Here is a 12,531-nt window from a genome sequence, read left to right as displayed (position 1 = left end):
TGGCTCAGGCCTCTCAGGCTGGCGTGGGGTCAGAGTAGACCAGGGAGAACTGGAGTCATGTGTAGGACCGTGAGGAGGAGAGTCGACTGTTACAGTGCAGTGAGTGAAGAAATTAAGTTCTAGACTGTCACTCTCTGTGACAAGCCCTTACCGCCTGTAAGACTAGCAGCAGCACATGGATCATTTACCTGTCATGACTCAGTCATTATGCAGGTAGTAACTTAACTTTATTTTACCAAAGCTTTTTTATTTTTTTTATTTTGGGCATCATGGTCTATTTCCCCCCCATGCTAAGCTATTGCAGCAGCTACACAATTACACACCCTCAGCTCAGCAGTCAGATTCAGCACGGCCACACACCTGCTCCTGATGCAAATAACTTTTTATTAGGATCATCATGATCTCTCCTTAGGGTTGCCACCCGCCCCGGTTTCACCGGGACAGTCTCGGTCTGAGGCTCTGTGTCCCGTGTCCCGGAACTCGCCTCAAATGCCCAAGCTAAGCACTCCCCTGGCAGCAGTGACTCGAGCACAGACTTAGCAAAAAATAAGCTGGCCAGGGGAGCGCTTAGCCTGGGGTTACAAACCGGGTAGGTGGAGGAGGAGAAATATAGCAAACAGGCTGCCAATCAGTAGGTCGGCACTATATTGACCGTGACGCCCCTAACATATATATATTTTGTATATAGGTCTGCAATGTTACTATGGTAACCACTCGTTCCCCATCAACCTGACTCCTGAGGAGTATGACCCGGAAATAGTTTGTGAAATACTGAAAGCTAGGGCAAGATGGCGCAGCACACTGAGACATGTGAGTGATAGTGTTATCGTTACATGGTTGTTTCAGATTTCGTGGTCTATCTGTCAGCACGTGGCTTTGAGGGAAATGTGACCGTGCTACTTGTCACGATTATATATATATTCCATAGAGTTCAACCCACTTCATCATCCTAGGGGCTGTAACCTAAATTCGCTCAAATTGGTTTGCTGTAGACATGGGCATGCCATGGATGGGCTGATGTATTCTCTCATAATATTTTGCTGTAGACATATACAGCAATTGCAACAGCATTTATCCCCGGGCAGCGGTTAGGGGAACAACATAATGGGGAGGTGATAACGATTCTGTCATCGGCATAGTCTTGGCGGACCCCAATTGTTTGCTGTATAGGAGCAAATCTTTTATCGAATAGTTACAGATTCATTGTTACCAAATACTTATTACTGCCATGTATATGTATTTACCATCAGTGTTGTCAATATGTATAAGTAGGGAAACAATAGGCTCCTGTGGGGGGAAACTATGGAAATGACAGAACTTTTATACCCTGATATTTTGGCCCCTATTGCACACGTTAATTTTATTATTAGGAGGGTAAAACAAAGATTATACATCTTAGTTGATAATTACAGCAGAAACATTAAACCATAATCAGCAACAATGAAAAAAGCAATCATTATAAAATATATATTGTGTAAATATGTGTCATATTAATTGCAAAGGACAATAGATATAGGAAATATTGCCAGTACAATACTCTGAAACAATATATATATATTTCAATAATTGTAAAATAAAGTGTATATATATATATATATATATATATATATATATATATATATATATATATATATATATACAGGTGGCCCTCGTTTTACAACGGTTCAATTTACACCGTTTCAGAATAACAACCTTTTTTTCCAGTCATGTGACTGCTATTGAAAAGCATTGAGAAGCAGTGCATTTATTAAAATAGCCAGTAGGTGGAGCTATCCGCTTGTGTTGCAGCAAAGCCAAGCAAGCTGAAATTAATCAGTTTAACCAGACCTGAGCTATCGAGCAGATTTCAAAGGAACAAGATCTTCCTGTCTATAAATCAGTCCAGATTGGAATGCATAGAAAGAACTGTTTGCAGAAAAATGCAAGTGAAGTCTGTGTTATGTGATTATTTTATTAGGTTTATAATGTTGTTTAGCAAATGTTTTTGTTCATTTAACTTAGTTTAATTATATATTCTGTGTTGTGTGATTATTTTATAAAGTTTATAATGCTGTTTAGCATTTAAAGTCTTCATTTCAAAGCTTTAAAAATAATGTATTAGGTGTTACTTATGACAATTTTGAGAGGGGCCTGGAACCTATCTCAATCACTTCCCATTGACTTACATTATAAACTGGGTTTCAATTTACAACAGTTTCGTTTTACAACCATTCCTTCTGGAACCTAACCCCGGCGTAAACTGAGGGCTACCTGTATATATATATATATATATATATATATATATATATATATAAACAATTTAAATTTCAGTAACTTTGCAATGAAATATAGTGTACATTTCTATCACTTTAAAAATATATACACTTTAATTTAAAAATGATGGAAATGTACATTGTCGCAGAGTATACCTCTGGGGATATATCCTTTATTTAAAAAGAGATACCACTTATTAGTGTGTTACTATATTTATTCCTTTACCCTCATCAGGGCTTCTCTGCTGTGTGTCCTATATTATATTATATATATATATATATATATATATATATATATATATATGAATTTCATATTCATAATGAATTTGAGTCTGTGACAAGCCATGCCCCCAAACCACGCCCTCTCCACGCCCAATAAAAAAGTGTCCAGGATTTTTTTGGGCAAAAGGTGGCAACCCTATCTCTCCTCTTGGTCTGGGGCACTCCGTGATTGTTAAGCAAGATTTTTTACAATTTCATTCACTACAATAAATTATGTGATGATTGTGATGTTGATTTTTTCCTGATCTAAGGGACTGAAGGAGGTGAAGAATAAATTGCATGCCATTTCCAATAGAGCAAGTAGTTTTAAAGTTTAACACTACTTGCTCTATGCAAACGCTAATGATTCTTCACCTTCAGTCCCTTTGATCAGGAAAAAATCACGATCATCACATAATTTACTGTAGTAAATGAAATTGTAAACACATCTTGCTTAAAGGACCAGTCAACACATTAGATTTGCATAATCAACAATAGCACTTAGTCTGAACTTCAAATGAGTAGTAGATTTTGTTATAACAAATTTCAAAGTTATGTATATTTCCACTCCCCTTGTACCATGTGATAGCAATCAGCCAATCACAAATGCATATACGTATAGTCTGTGAATTCTTACACATGCTCAGTAGGATCTGGTGACTCAAAAATTGTAAATATAAAAGACTGTGCACATTTTTTTTAATGGAAGTAAATTGGAAAGTTGTTTAAAATTACATGCTGTATCTGAATCATGAAAATTTAATTTAACCTGAGTGTCCCTTTAAGTAAGCAAGTGTTGCAAACAACTGCCTCCCAAAAATATGCAATACCTTCATTTATAGATAGGATGACACCTGAAAATCAGGAAAAAGTTAAAGGATCAATCAACACAGTAGAATTGCATAATCAACAAATGCAAGATAACAAGACAATGCAATAGCACTTAGTCTGAACTTCAAATGAGTAGTAGATTTTTTCTCTGACAATTTTAAAAGTTATGTCTTTTTCCACTCCCCCTGTACCATGTGACAGCCATCAGCCATTTACAAATGCATACATGTACCATGTGACAGCCATCAGCCATTCACAAATGCATACACACTTATTCTTGCACATGCTCAGAAATATAACAAGATTGTGCACATTTAGATAATGGAAGTAAATTTTGATTGAGTGTCCCTTTAACAATCACGGAGTGCCCCAGACCCTGAGACCAGGAGGAGAGATCATGATGATCCTAATAAAAAGTGCATTGCAGCAGGAGCAGGTGTGTGGCCGTGCTGAATCTGACTGCTGAGCTGAGGGTATGTGTGTAATTGTGTAGCTGCTGCTATAGGTACAAAATACACTACAGTATCTCCCTTCATCCTTCTCCTGTAACTTGAAAGTATTGAGAATCCTGCAACAATATTTGCATGTATGCAGGTTGCAGGGCTAGCTCAGCTCTGTGTGCTTGCTATGCTGCCAGCGTTCTCCTCTAAACAGTGTAGCACACAGAAATGATCTGCTCTTGTTTTACCTCTATGATCTGTGTCTGTCTTACTGCTGTCATCTTTTCTCATAGCAATAACATTATGCTGCTGCTGCCTGCTTTCCACAAATGACTTATAGCAATGCAGATTAAAGGTTAGTTCCTCCCACCCTCATTCTCCCAGGGCTCCTCCATAACAGGAAAGACTTGAGAAGTGAGCTAACTTACAAGGTTAGTAAATGTAAGGCTTTTAGTGAGTTTCTTAGTTTAGAATAACTAATTTTAGTCAGAACTAGAAATAACTGTTGTGAGCACCCAGTACAATAAGATTAATTACAGTTGGTCTTATACCCCATATGTTATCAAGAAATAGTTTGCCTTACTGTTGAGCATAAGTTTAGCATGAGTAGTATTAGTGTTTCTAAAGTTTTTATTTTAATGAATTATTTTAAACTTACCCTGATAAGTGGAAGGGAGGGGGGAGCAGAATATCCTATTTTTCCACAACAGAAAACATACATCTGTTATATACTTTTTTTCTTCATCATTAACACTTTACTTTTTTGTTTTTACCAATCAAATTGAGTCCCTTTTTTAGACTAATGTGGTAGTTACTAGTTCTGTTATCATTTTTCCAATAAATAGAGTTAATGTTTACTGGCTAATCACTAAGTCATTTTATGGTCATTTAATCAATTTATATGAGATAACTATCCCATTGGTATTTGCAGATTAGTTTCTTCTTAAAAAGTCCCAAATATATGTTAGTGGCATCATTTGTATGCGACTGTTTGTTGTTGTACACAAATGGTGTCTCAATGGCATAAACAAAATGACATGTATATAAATAGGAGAATGATGGGGACTTTTTTTATACATTGTTATATGTGCTTAGTTTGCTCATGAGGGATATAATGTGTGTGTGAGACTGTGTGAGAGAGGCAGCATGTGAGTCTGCGTCAGTGTGAGTGTGTGAGAAAAGAGAATGTGAGAGACTGCATGAGGGAGAGTGTGTGAGAGACTTTGTGTGATAGAGGCAGCATGTGAGTCTGTCAATGTGAGTGTGTGAGAAAAGAGAATGTGAGAGACTGCATGAGGGAGAGTGTGTGAGAGAGGCAGCATGTGAGTCTGTGTCAGTGTGAGTGTGTGAGAAAAGAGAATGTGAGAGACTGCATGAGGGAGAGTGTGTGAGAGACTTTGTGTGATAGAGGCAGCATGTGAGTCTGTCAATGTGAGTGTGTGGGAAAAGAGAATGTGAGAGACTGCATGAGGGAGAGTGTGTGAGAGAGGCAGCATGTGAGTCTGTGTCAGTGTGAGTGTGTGAGAAAAGAGAATGTGAGAGACTGCATGAGGGAGAGTGTGTGAGAGACTTTGTGTGATAGAGGCAGCATGTGAGTCTGTCAATGTGAGTGTGTGGGAAAAGAGAATATGAGAGACTGCATGAGGGAGAGTGTGTGAGAGACTTTGTGTGATAGAGGCAGCATGTGAGTCTGTCAATGTGAGTGTGTGAGAAAAGAGAATGTGAGAGACTGCATGAGGGAGAGTGTGTGAGAGACTTTGTGTAATAGAGGCAGCATGTGAGTCTGTCAATGTGAGTGTGTGAGAAAAGAGAATGCGAGAGACTGCATGAGGGAGAGTGTGTGAGAGACTTTGTGTGAAAGAGAGGGAAAAGGAGTGCCTGAGAGAGAGGGAGAGTGTTAGAAAGTCGAGGAAAGGGGGAGAGAATCTAAGAGAATCTAAGAGACAGGAGGAGGGTTTGAGAGTGATAGGGTGAGATTTTGAGAGAGGGGGAAGAGGAAGAGTGAGTGTAAGAGAGTGGAGGAGTAGGAGAGAGACAGAGAAATAGTGGACTGTGGAGGAGAGGGTGAGACAGACAGAGTGAGAGAGATATGTAGAATATATAAGGGGAAGACGTAAATTAAAGTGGTTCTAACAATGTGTGAGGTTTGACCAACTGTAAGGAACTAATTTCAGACTCAGTCAAAAGTTAAATTATGTTTTCATTTTTCTTCCTTTTCATGTAATTAAGATCTGACCTTAAAATTCAACCTGCTGGCTTTTTGAGGCTAACCCAGCTATATAGCCGTCTTTGATTTGCTATAATTGACAGAAACTACAATTAAAGACATATATGTAGCATGGTTATCCCTGAAAAAGCCACTGGGTGCATTGCAAGTTCTGAGAGTAGGAAATTACATAATTTCCGGGCTAAATTACATGCATAGGGAGCAAAATAAAAACTGAAAATATCTTTGCATGTAATTTAGCTCTGCAGATTCAGTCATTTCTAACTATTAAACCTTAAAATGCACACTGCAGCTTTTTCAAGGCTAACCCTGATACATAACTAACTTTAAATTGTTTTAATTAACACAAACTACAATTAAAAACATGTATGTATTAGTGTTAGCCTTGAAGAAGCCAGCACAGTGTATTTTAAGGTCTGACAGTAAGAAATTTATTTTGCTCCCTTGATGTGTAATTTAGCTCTGCCTCTGCACATTTAGTAAATTCTAACTCTCAGAATTCCACTCTGCTGGCTTTTTTAAGAATAACTCTGCTACATAGATGTCTTTAATGTGCTTGAATTTACAGAAACTACAATTAAAGACAGTCATGTAGCATGGTTAGCCTTGAAAAGCCAGCAGCTTGGATTTTAAGGTATTAGAGTTAGAAATCACCACATTTGCAGAGCTAAATCATGCCATCATGGGGCAAATCAATTATAATGGCTCACTGTGCACTGTCACCCATTCTAAATCTACTCTGTATATAATAATTTAATAAACAGTTTAATAAATTAATATGTACAGGCTAAGAGTTAGTGTAGTGACAGTGCAAGTTGAAAGTAACAAGGCTGTTATAAGACTACTTAATGACAGTGGAAGGTTTAAGGAAACAAAAATATTTATTATAACAATAATAATAATAAACACTTTTCCTTATGGCTCAGCCACAGGGTAAGCGCTAAAATGCCCAAACAGTAGCATTTTAATTGGGAAAATTCAGGTGTACTTATTTTAATGCCAACTACAGACTTTGCTGCTGCCCAGCATATATAGTAGTGTGTTTTATAATGTGAGAGGCTCAGCTGTTCCGAGGTGCATAAATGTTAGTGCCAATTACAGTCCTTGCTGCTCAGTAAAAGGCTTTATCGGGTTCATATATATGTTTCTCGGGTGTATCGTAGCGACTGCCTCACCAGTCTCTGAACTCACCGCACGTCACTGTTGAGAGAGGGGGTGAGAGAAAGAGAGGGAGAGAGAGTGAATAGGATAGATAACTAAAGAGAAAAAGTGAGAAAAATAAAACAGACAGATAGATAGATAGATGGATAGATAAATAATTAGGTGTGCACAGCTCACGGTGCACAAAATTTCAACTCTGTTTTCTTAAAGGGACAGTAAAGCCAAAATGAAATGTTCCTGATTGAGATAAAGGGGCCCATTTATCAAGCTCCGTATGGAGCTTGAAGGGCCGTGTTTCTGGCGAGCCTTCAGACTCGCCAGAAACACCAGTTATAAAGCAGCAGTCTAAAGACCGCTGCTCCATAACCTGTCCGCCTGCTCTTAGGCCGCGGACAGAGATCGCGTGAAATCAACCCGATCCAATACGATCGGGTTGATTGACACCCCCTGCTAGCGGCCGATTAGCTGCGAATCTTCAGGGGGCGGCATTGCACCAGCGGTTCGCAAGAGCTGCTGGTGCAATGCATAATGTGGAGAGCGTATTGCTCTCTGCATTCAGGGATGTCTGTCGGACATGATCCGCTGATCGTATCATGTCAGACAGACATTTGTTAAATAGGTTCCAAGGTATGTCATTTTAAACAGCAAAGTATTTCCATTATCTTATTTGCTTAGTCTCCTTTCTACCCTTGGTTGAAAAGCATACCTAGGTAGCCTCAGGAGAAGTTATGCACTCCTGGGAGATAGGTGCTGATTGGTGACTGCACATAAATGCCTTTTGCTATTGGCTCTCCTGACGTGTTCAGCTAGCTCCCAGTAGTGCCTTGCTGCTCCTTCAAAGGATAACCACAGAATTAAGGTTTTTTCCTCTCCACCAATAAAGCCAGGGAGATGTTTTTATTACCCAATGACATAACCTAAATAACCTGTTCTCTTTTTTCTTCTGTAGACACGAAGGTGAATTCTATGGAAGATAACTGCATATGCAGTGTTCTGCACAATTGCAGCCCATTTTCTGGACTTTTGAAGAAGACTTTGATTAATGGGAAGTATCACTTTCTACAAACCCTTGGAGAAGGCGCTTTTGGAGAAGTGATGCTTGCCCACAATGTGGAGAACAGAGAGGAGGTGAGTATATGGCAACCTACCCATTTATTTCCTACCACAGAAGGGAAAATGTGTAGTTCACATGTACTTTATACAACATATTAAGTAAATTTCCAAAAAATTTTTTACTTAAAGGGACAGTCAACTCAGATTTATTTTATATACTTACAGGTGGCTATCAAGATCATAGACACCATGGATATATCCCCTTCTGTTCTTCAGATGGTAAGGAATTTATTAAGGGGGGCTCTGACACTACAAGGGTTACATTTTTTCTGTTCTGCTACAGACCTCTCATATTTAGGGGAGGTTTACTAATAATCTATAGTATTACAGAGTATTGTGGATCTAGCTGGACCTTTGATCTTTAACCCTTAACAATCAGTTTGGATTACTAGACATGATTAAAGTGTTATAATTTACTTACTAGAGATTATTATGGGCACTGGGTTATAAATAAAAATGGACCACAAGAAGATGATGCCGGGTACAACAAAGTCCAGTTTGCCAGTTGGTTAAACATTTTTAAGGTATATGCACATTCATGTGGTTCTTATATCGAAACTGCGTCTTACGTTGGGAACGATATATAATATACAATACCTTCTGATAAATGCTACTCTAAACTGACAAGTTTAACAGTCCTTACAACTTCACTAATAACGTGCCACAAATCACATCAATCGTTTACGTAGAGCATATTATTAATTATACCAGTCAACTAGAGGACTATAAGCAGGAATTATTTGGAGGCTTAACACCTATATTGCTTTAGATTAAGACCTGAATATTGGTTATTTATTTGAACACGGAAGAGCAGATAAGGGATAAGTATTAACGATATACAGCAGTGCTGTAAATATAACAACAAACTAGCAAGGAATAACTTGCCAAAACAACCTATAACTGATATTACTTACATTATTGATTACTGATATATAGCAAGGCTGTACTTGTAACCACAAATCGGCAAAGAATACATTGCAACAATAATCTACAACTGATACTATTTCACTCGAACAAGCTTAAAAGTGATACGTTATAAAACTTTGTTACCAATTACATTGAGATTATCATTTACACACCTTAAGACTCTTATTTTGCTTTGGAATAGTGAACGATTTAACCTTGCTGAATGTAATTTGAATACACGGTTTAGGGAACAGTTTTGATGCTATAATTGCAAACCAATTTCCTCTGTATTCACAGCAGTGGCCGTTTATACCATCACACAAAGGCAAGGGCTATTCTCTGTTTTTACTTCTAATAAAGTGCACAATTACCTCTGATACAAGTATTTACAATCAGTGCCCAATCCCCTTTGAAATCCAATGATATCCTGTGGGTGCTAATCTTACAACCCTTTGGCAAACTATAGTAATGCACATGCCATCTTATAATTGATGACTAAAAACGTATCATATCTGTGTTTTTAAATTCACACATCTTTGTATCTTTAATTTTATTAAAAGTTATATTTTAATAATAGCGTCACTCTCCTACTTTCTGAAACTGATGAGTAGACAGGAGACACAAAAGTACTAGTTCAGTCTTGCCCTGATTCCACGCCTTTTCTGCATTTATTTTATGCACAAGCACTCTAGTCCCCAAACATCCACCAATCTTGAAGGCATATATATGGGGCATCTCCACTGGTAATAGTGTATTGCTATTGCAATTGTGTTTTTTGACATTTGGCTGAGGATTTGCAGATTCAGCTACAATATATTTGTTGGACTATTATATAGGTTTTAGTTTTTATTTATAGTATTTGGAGCACTTCCCTTCTTGACACTTTTGCTCATTTCTTTTCCAGATTCACAATGAAGTGGACATAATGAAGAAAATTGACCACCCTAACATTGGTAAGGAACAATCTGGACCCAGCTCATCTCAGACTCATTATAAGGACAGTCTAGGCCAAAATAAACTTTCATGATTCAGATAGAGCATGTAATTTTAAACAATTTTCCAATTTACTTTTATCACCAATTTTGCTTTGTTCTCTTGGTATTCTTAGTTGAAAGCTTAACCTAGGAGGTTCATATGCTAATTTCTTAGACCTTGAAGCCCACCTCTTTCAGATTGCATTTTAACAGTTTTTCACCACTAGAGGGTGTTAGTTCACGTATTTCATATAGATAACACTGTGCTCGTGCACGAGAAATTATCTGGGAGCAGGCACTGATTGGCTAGACTGCAAGTCTGTCAAAAGAACTGAAAAAAGGGGCAGTTTGCAGAGGCTTAGATACAAGATAATCACAGAGGTTAAAAGTGTATTAATATAACTGCGTTGGTTATGCAAAACTGGGAATTGGGTAATAAAGGGATTATCTATCTTTTAAAACTATAAAAATTCTGGTGTAGACTGTCCCTTTAATGCTCATATACATCTCCTCTCTATTTATCCCTGAGGATATCCTGCCACTATCTTATTTCTTCTTTACAGTGAAATTTTATGACTCATTCCATGTGGAAGAAACATTCTTCATAGTCATGGAATATGCTAATGGAGGTGCGTTTAACCCTGAGCCTTACTCCATACAAATACCCATCACTCACCTCTGTAGATGTATCTCATCGCCTTAGTCATGTGTGTGCTTAATTAATAATGTCTTATCATTGTGTACATTCATAGATCCAATGATGTTCCCTTTATCCCACCAAATCACTTATTTTCATATTTCTACATGTATTTCTCTCATTCATTATTCTTTTCCTATATTGTTTTAGTACATTTTATCCTTGCTTTGTATGTACCTTACCAGGTTTTTTTTACACTTATCTTTTTCAGTCTATTCTATTTGTAGATTTATTTTCTTTATTAATCCCTCCCCTTGGAATCTCCCCCTTGATTCCTTTATTTCACAAGCTATTTTCTTCCAGTGTTCCAGTTCCCTACTTACACCAATGTTTTTGTCCCTTGCCTCCCAATCTTATGTATCCTGGACATAGGCAACCTCTGGGACTATCTTGGCAGAGGACAAGGTCCGCCCCATTTTTCAGCAGGTAAGTACTTCTAGATTACTTAAAGTGATGGTAAACTCTCTCCTTTATAAAAACAGATCCAGAATATTAGTGATATTTTAGATGGAGTTTAATTCATCAGTTGTGGTAAAATTGTGCAATAACTTACTTTTAATACATATATAAAATTAAAATACCCCACGCTCTGTCACCCACTTCAAAAGTCAATTTTTCTATGAGCTAGCAGTTTGAATTACTGTCTAATCAGCGCTCTCTCCTTTGGGCGCCTTTTGTTGTAGCTAGAGCACTGATTGGAGAACAATTCAAACAGTTAGCTCACAGAAACATTCACCTAGATTACAAGTTGTGCGCTAAACCCGGTGAGTAAAGAACGCAAAAAATGTTGCGTTATCGCACTTTCCATAGTGCTGCCATTACAAGTTACTGAAAAACCTCCTTGTGCTGTGCGTTATGGTGAGTTAAGCGTCATACCGCACAAAAGCCAAGGGCTGAGTTTACATGCTCATGCACGCTTTCCCCCATAGACATCAATGGGGAGAAAGTGTCAGAAAAAAACTAACACCTGTGATCACGGAATGGAGATTGCCGTAACGCAGCCCCATTGATGTCTATGGGAAAAAGAAACTTATGTTTAAACCTAACACACTAACATAAACCCCTAGTCTAAACACCCCTAATCCGCCGCCCCGACATTGCCGACACTAAATAAAGTGATTAACCTTTAAACCGCTGCCCCTGACATCGCCAACACTAATAAAATTATTAAACCCTAAACCATCGGCCCCCAACATCGGTACTGATAAACTAAACCTATTAACCCCTAAACCGCTAGCCCCCCACATCGGTACTAATAAACTAAGCCTATTAACCCCCTAAACCGCCGCCCCCCCCACATCAGTACTAATAAACTAAACCTATTAAACCCTAAACCGCCAGCTCCCCACATCACAACACACTAAATTAAACTATTAACCTAACAGCCCTAATTTTAAATTAAACTTACTATATAACTAAAGAAATATTAGGGTGAGATACACACCAGAGTGTATTCACACCCTTAGGGGGCGCCTCCTGTAACTAATCACATATAACATATGTAAAATATTCACAAAACATATAACAATATATCTAATATATTGCCTACAGAAATTATATAAATAACAAGTGTGGAGAAAAAAGTACCACAAAAACAAATGTCCAGTCAATGGTAAGAGAGTGAAGTCCCAATCAGTGCTGTATCAAAAGAAAATCCAGTAGGCAGCTC

Source organism: Bombina bombina, chromosome 5 (assembly GCF_027579735.1).
Source record: "Bombina bombina isolate aBomBom1 chromosome 5, aBomBom1.pri, whole genome shotgun sequence".
Lineage (NCBI taxonomy): Eukaryota > Metazoa > Chordata > Amphibia > Anura > Bombinatoridae > Bombina > Bombina bombina.
Note: the sequence above shows the minus strand (reverse complement) of the source record.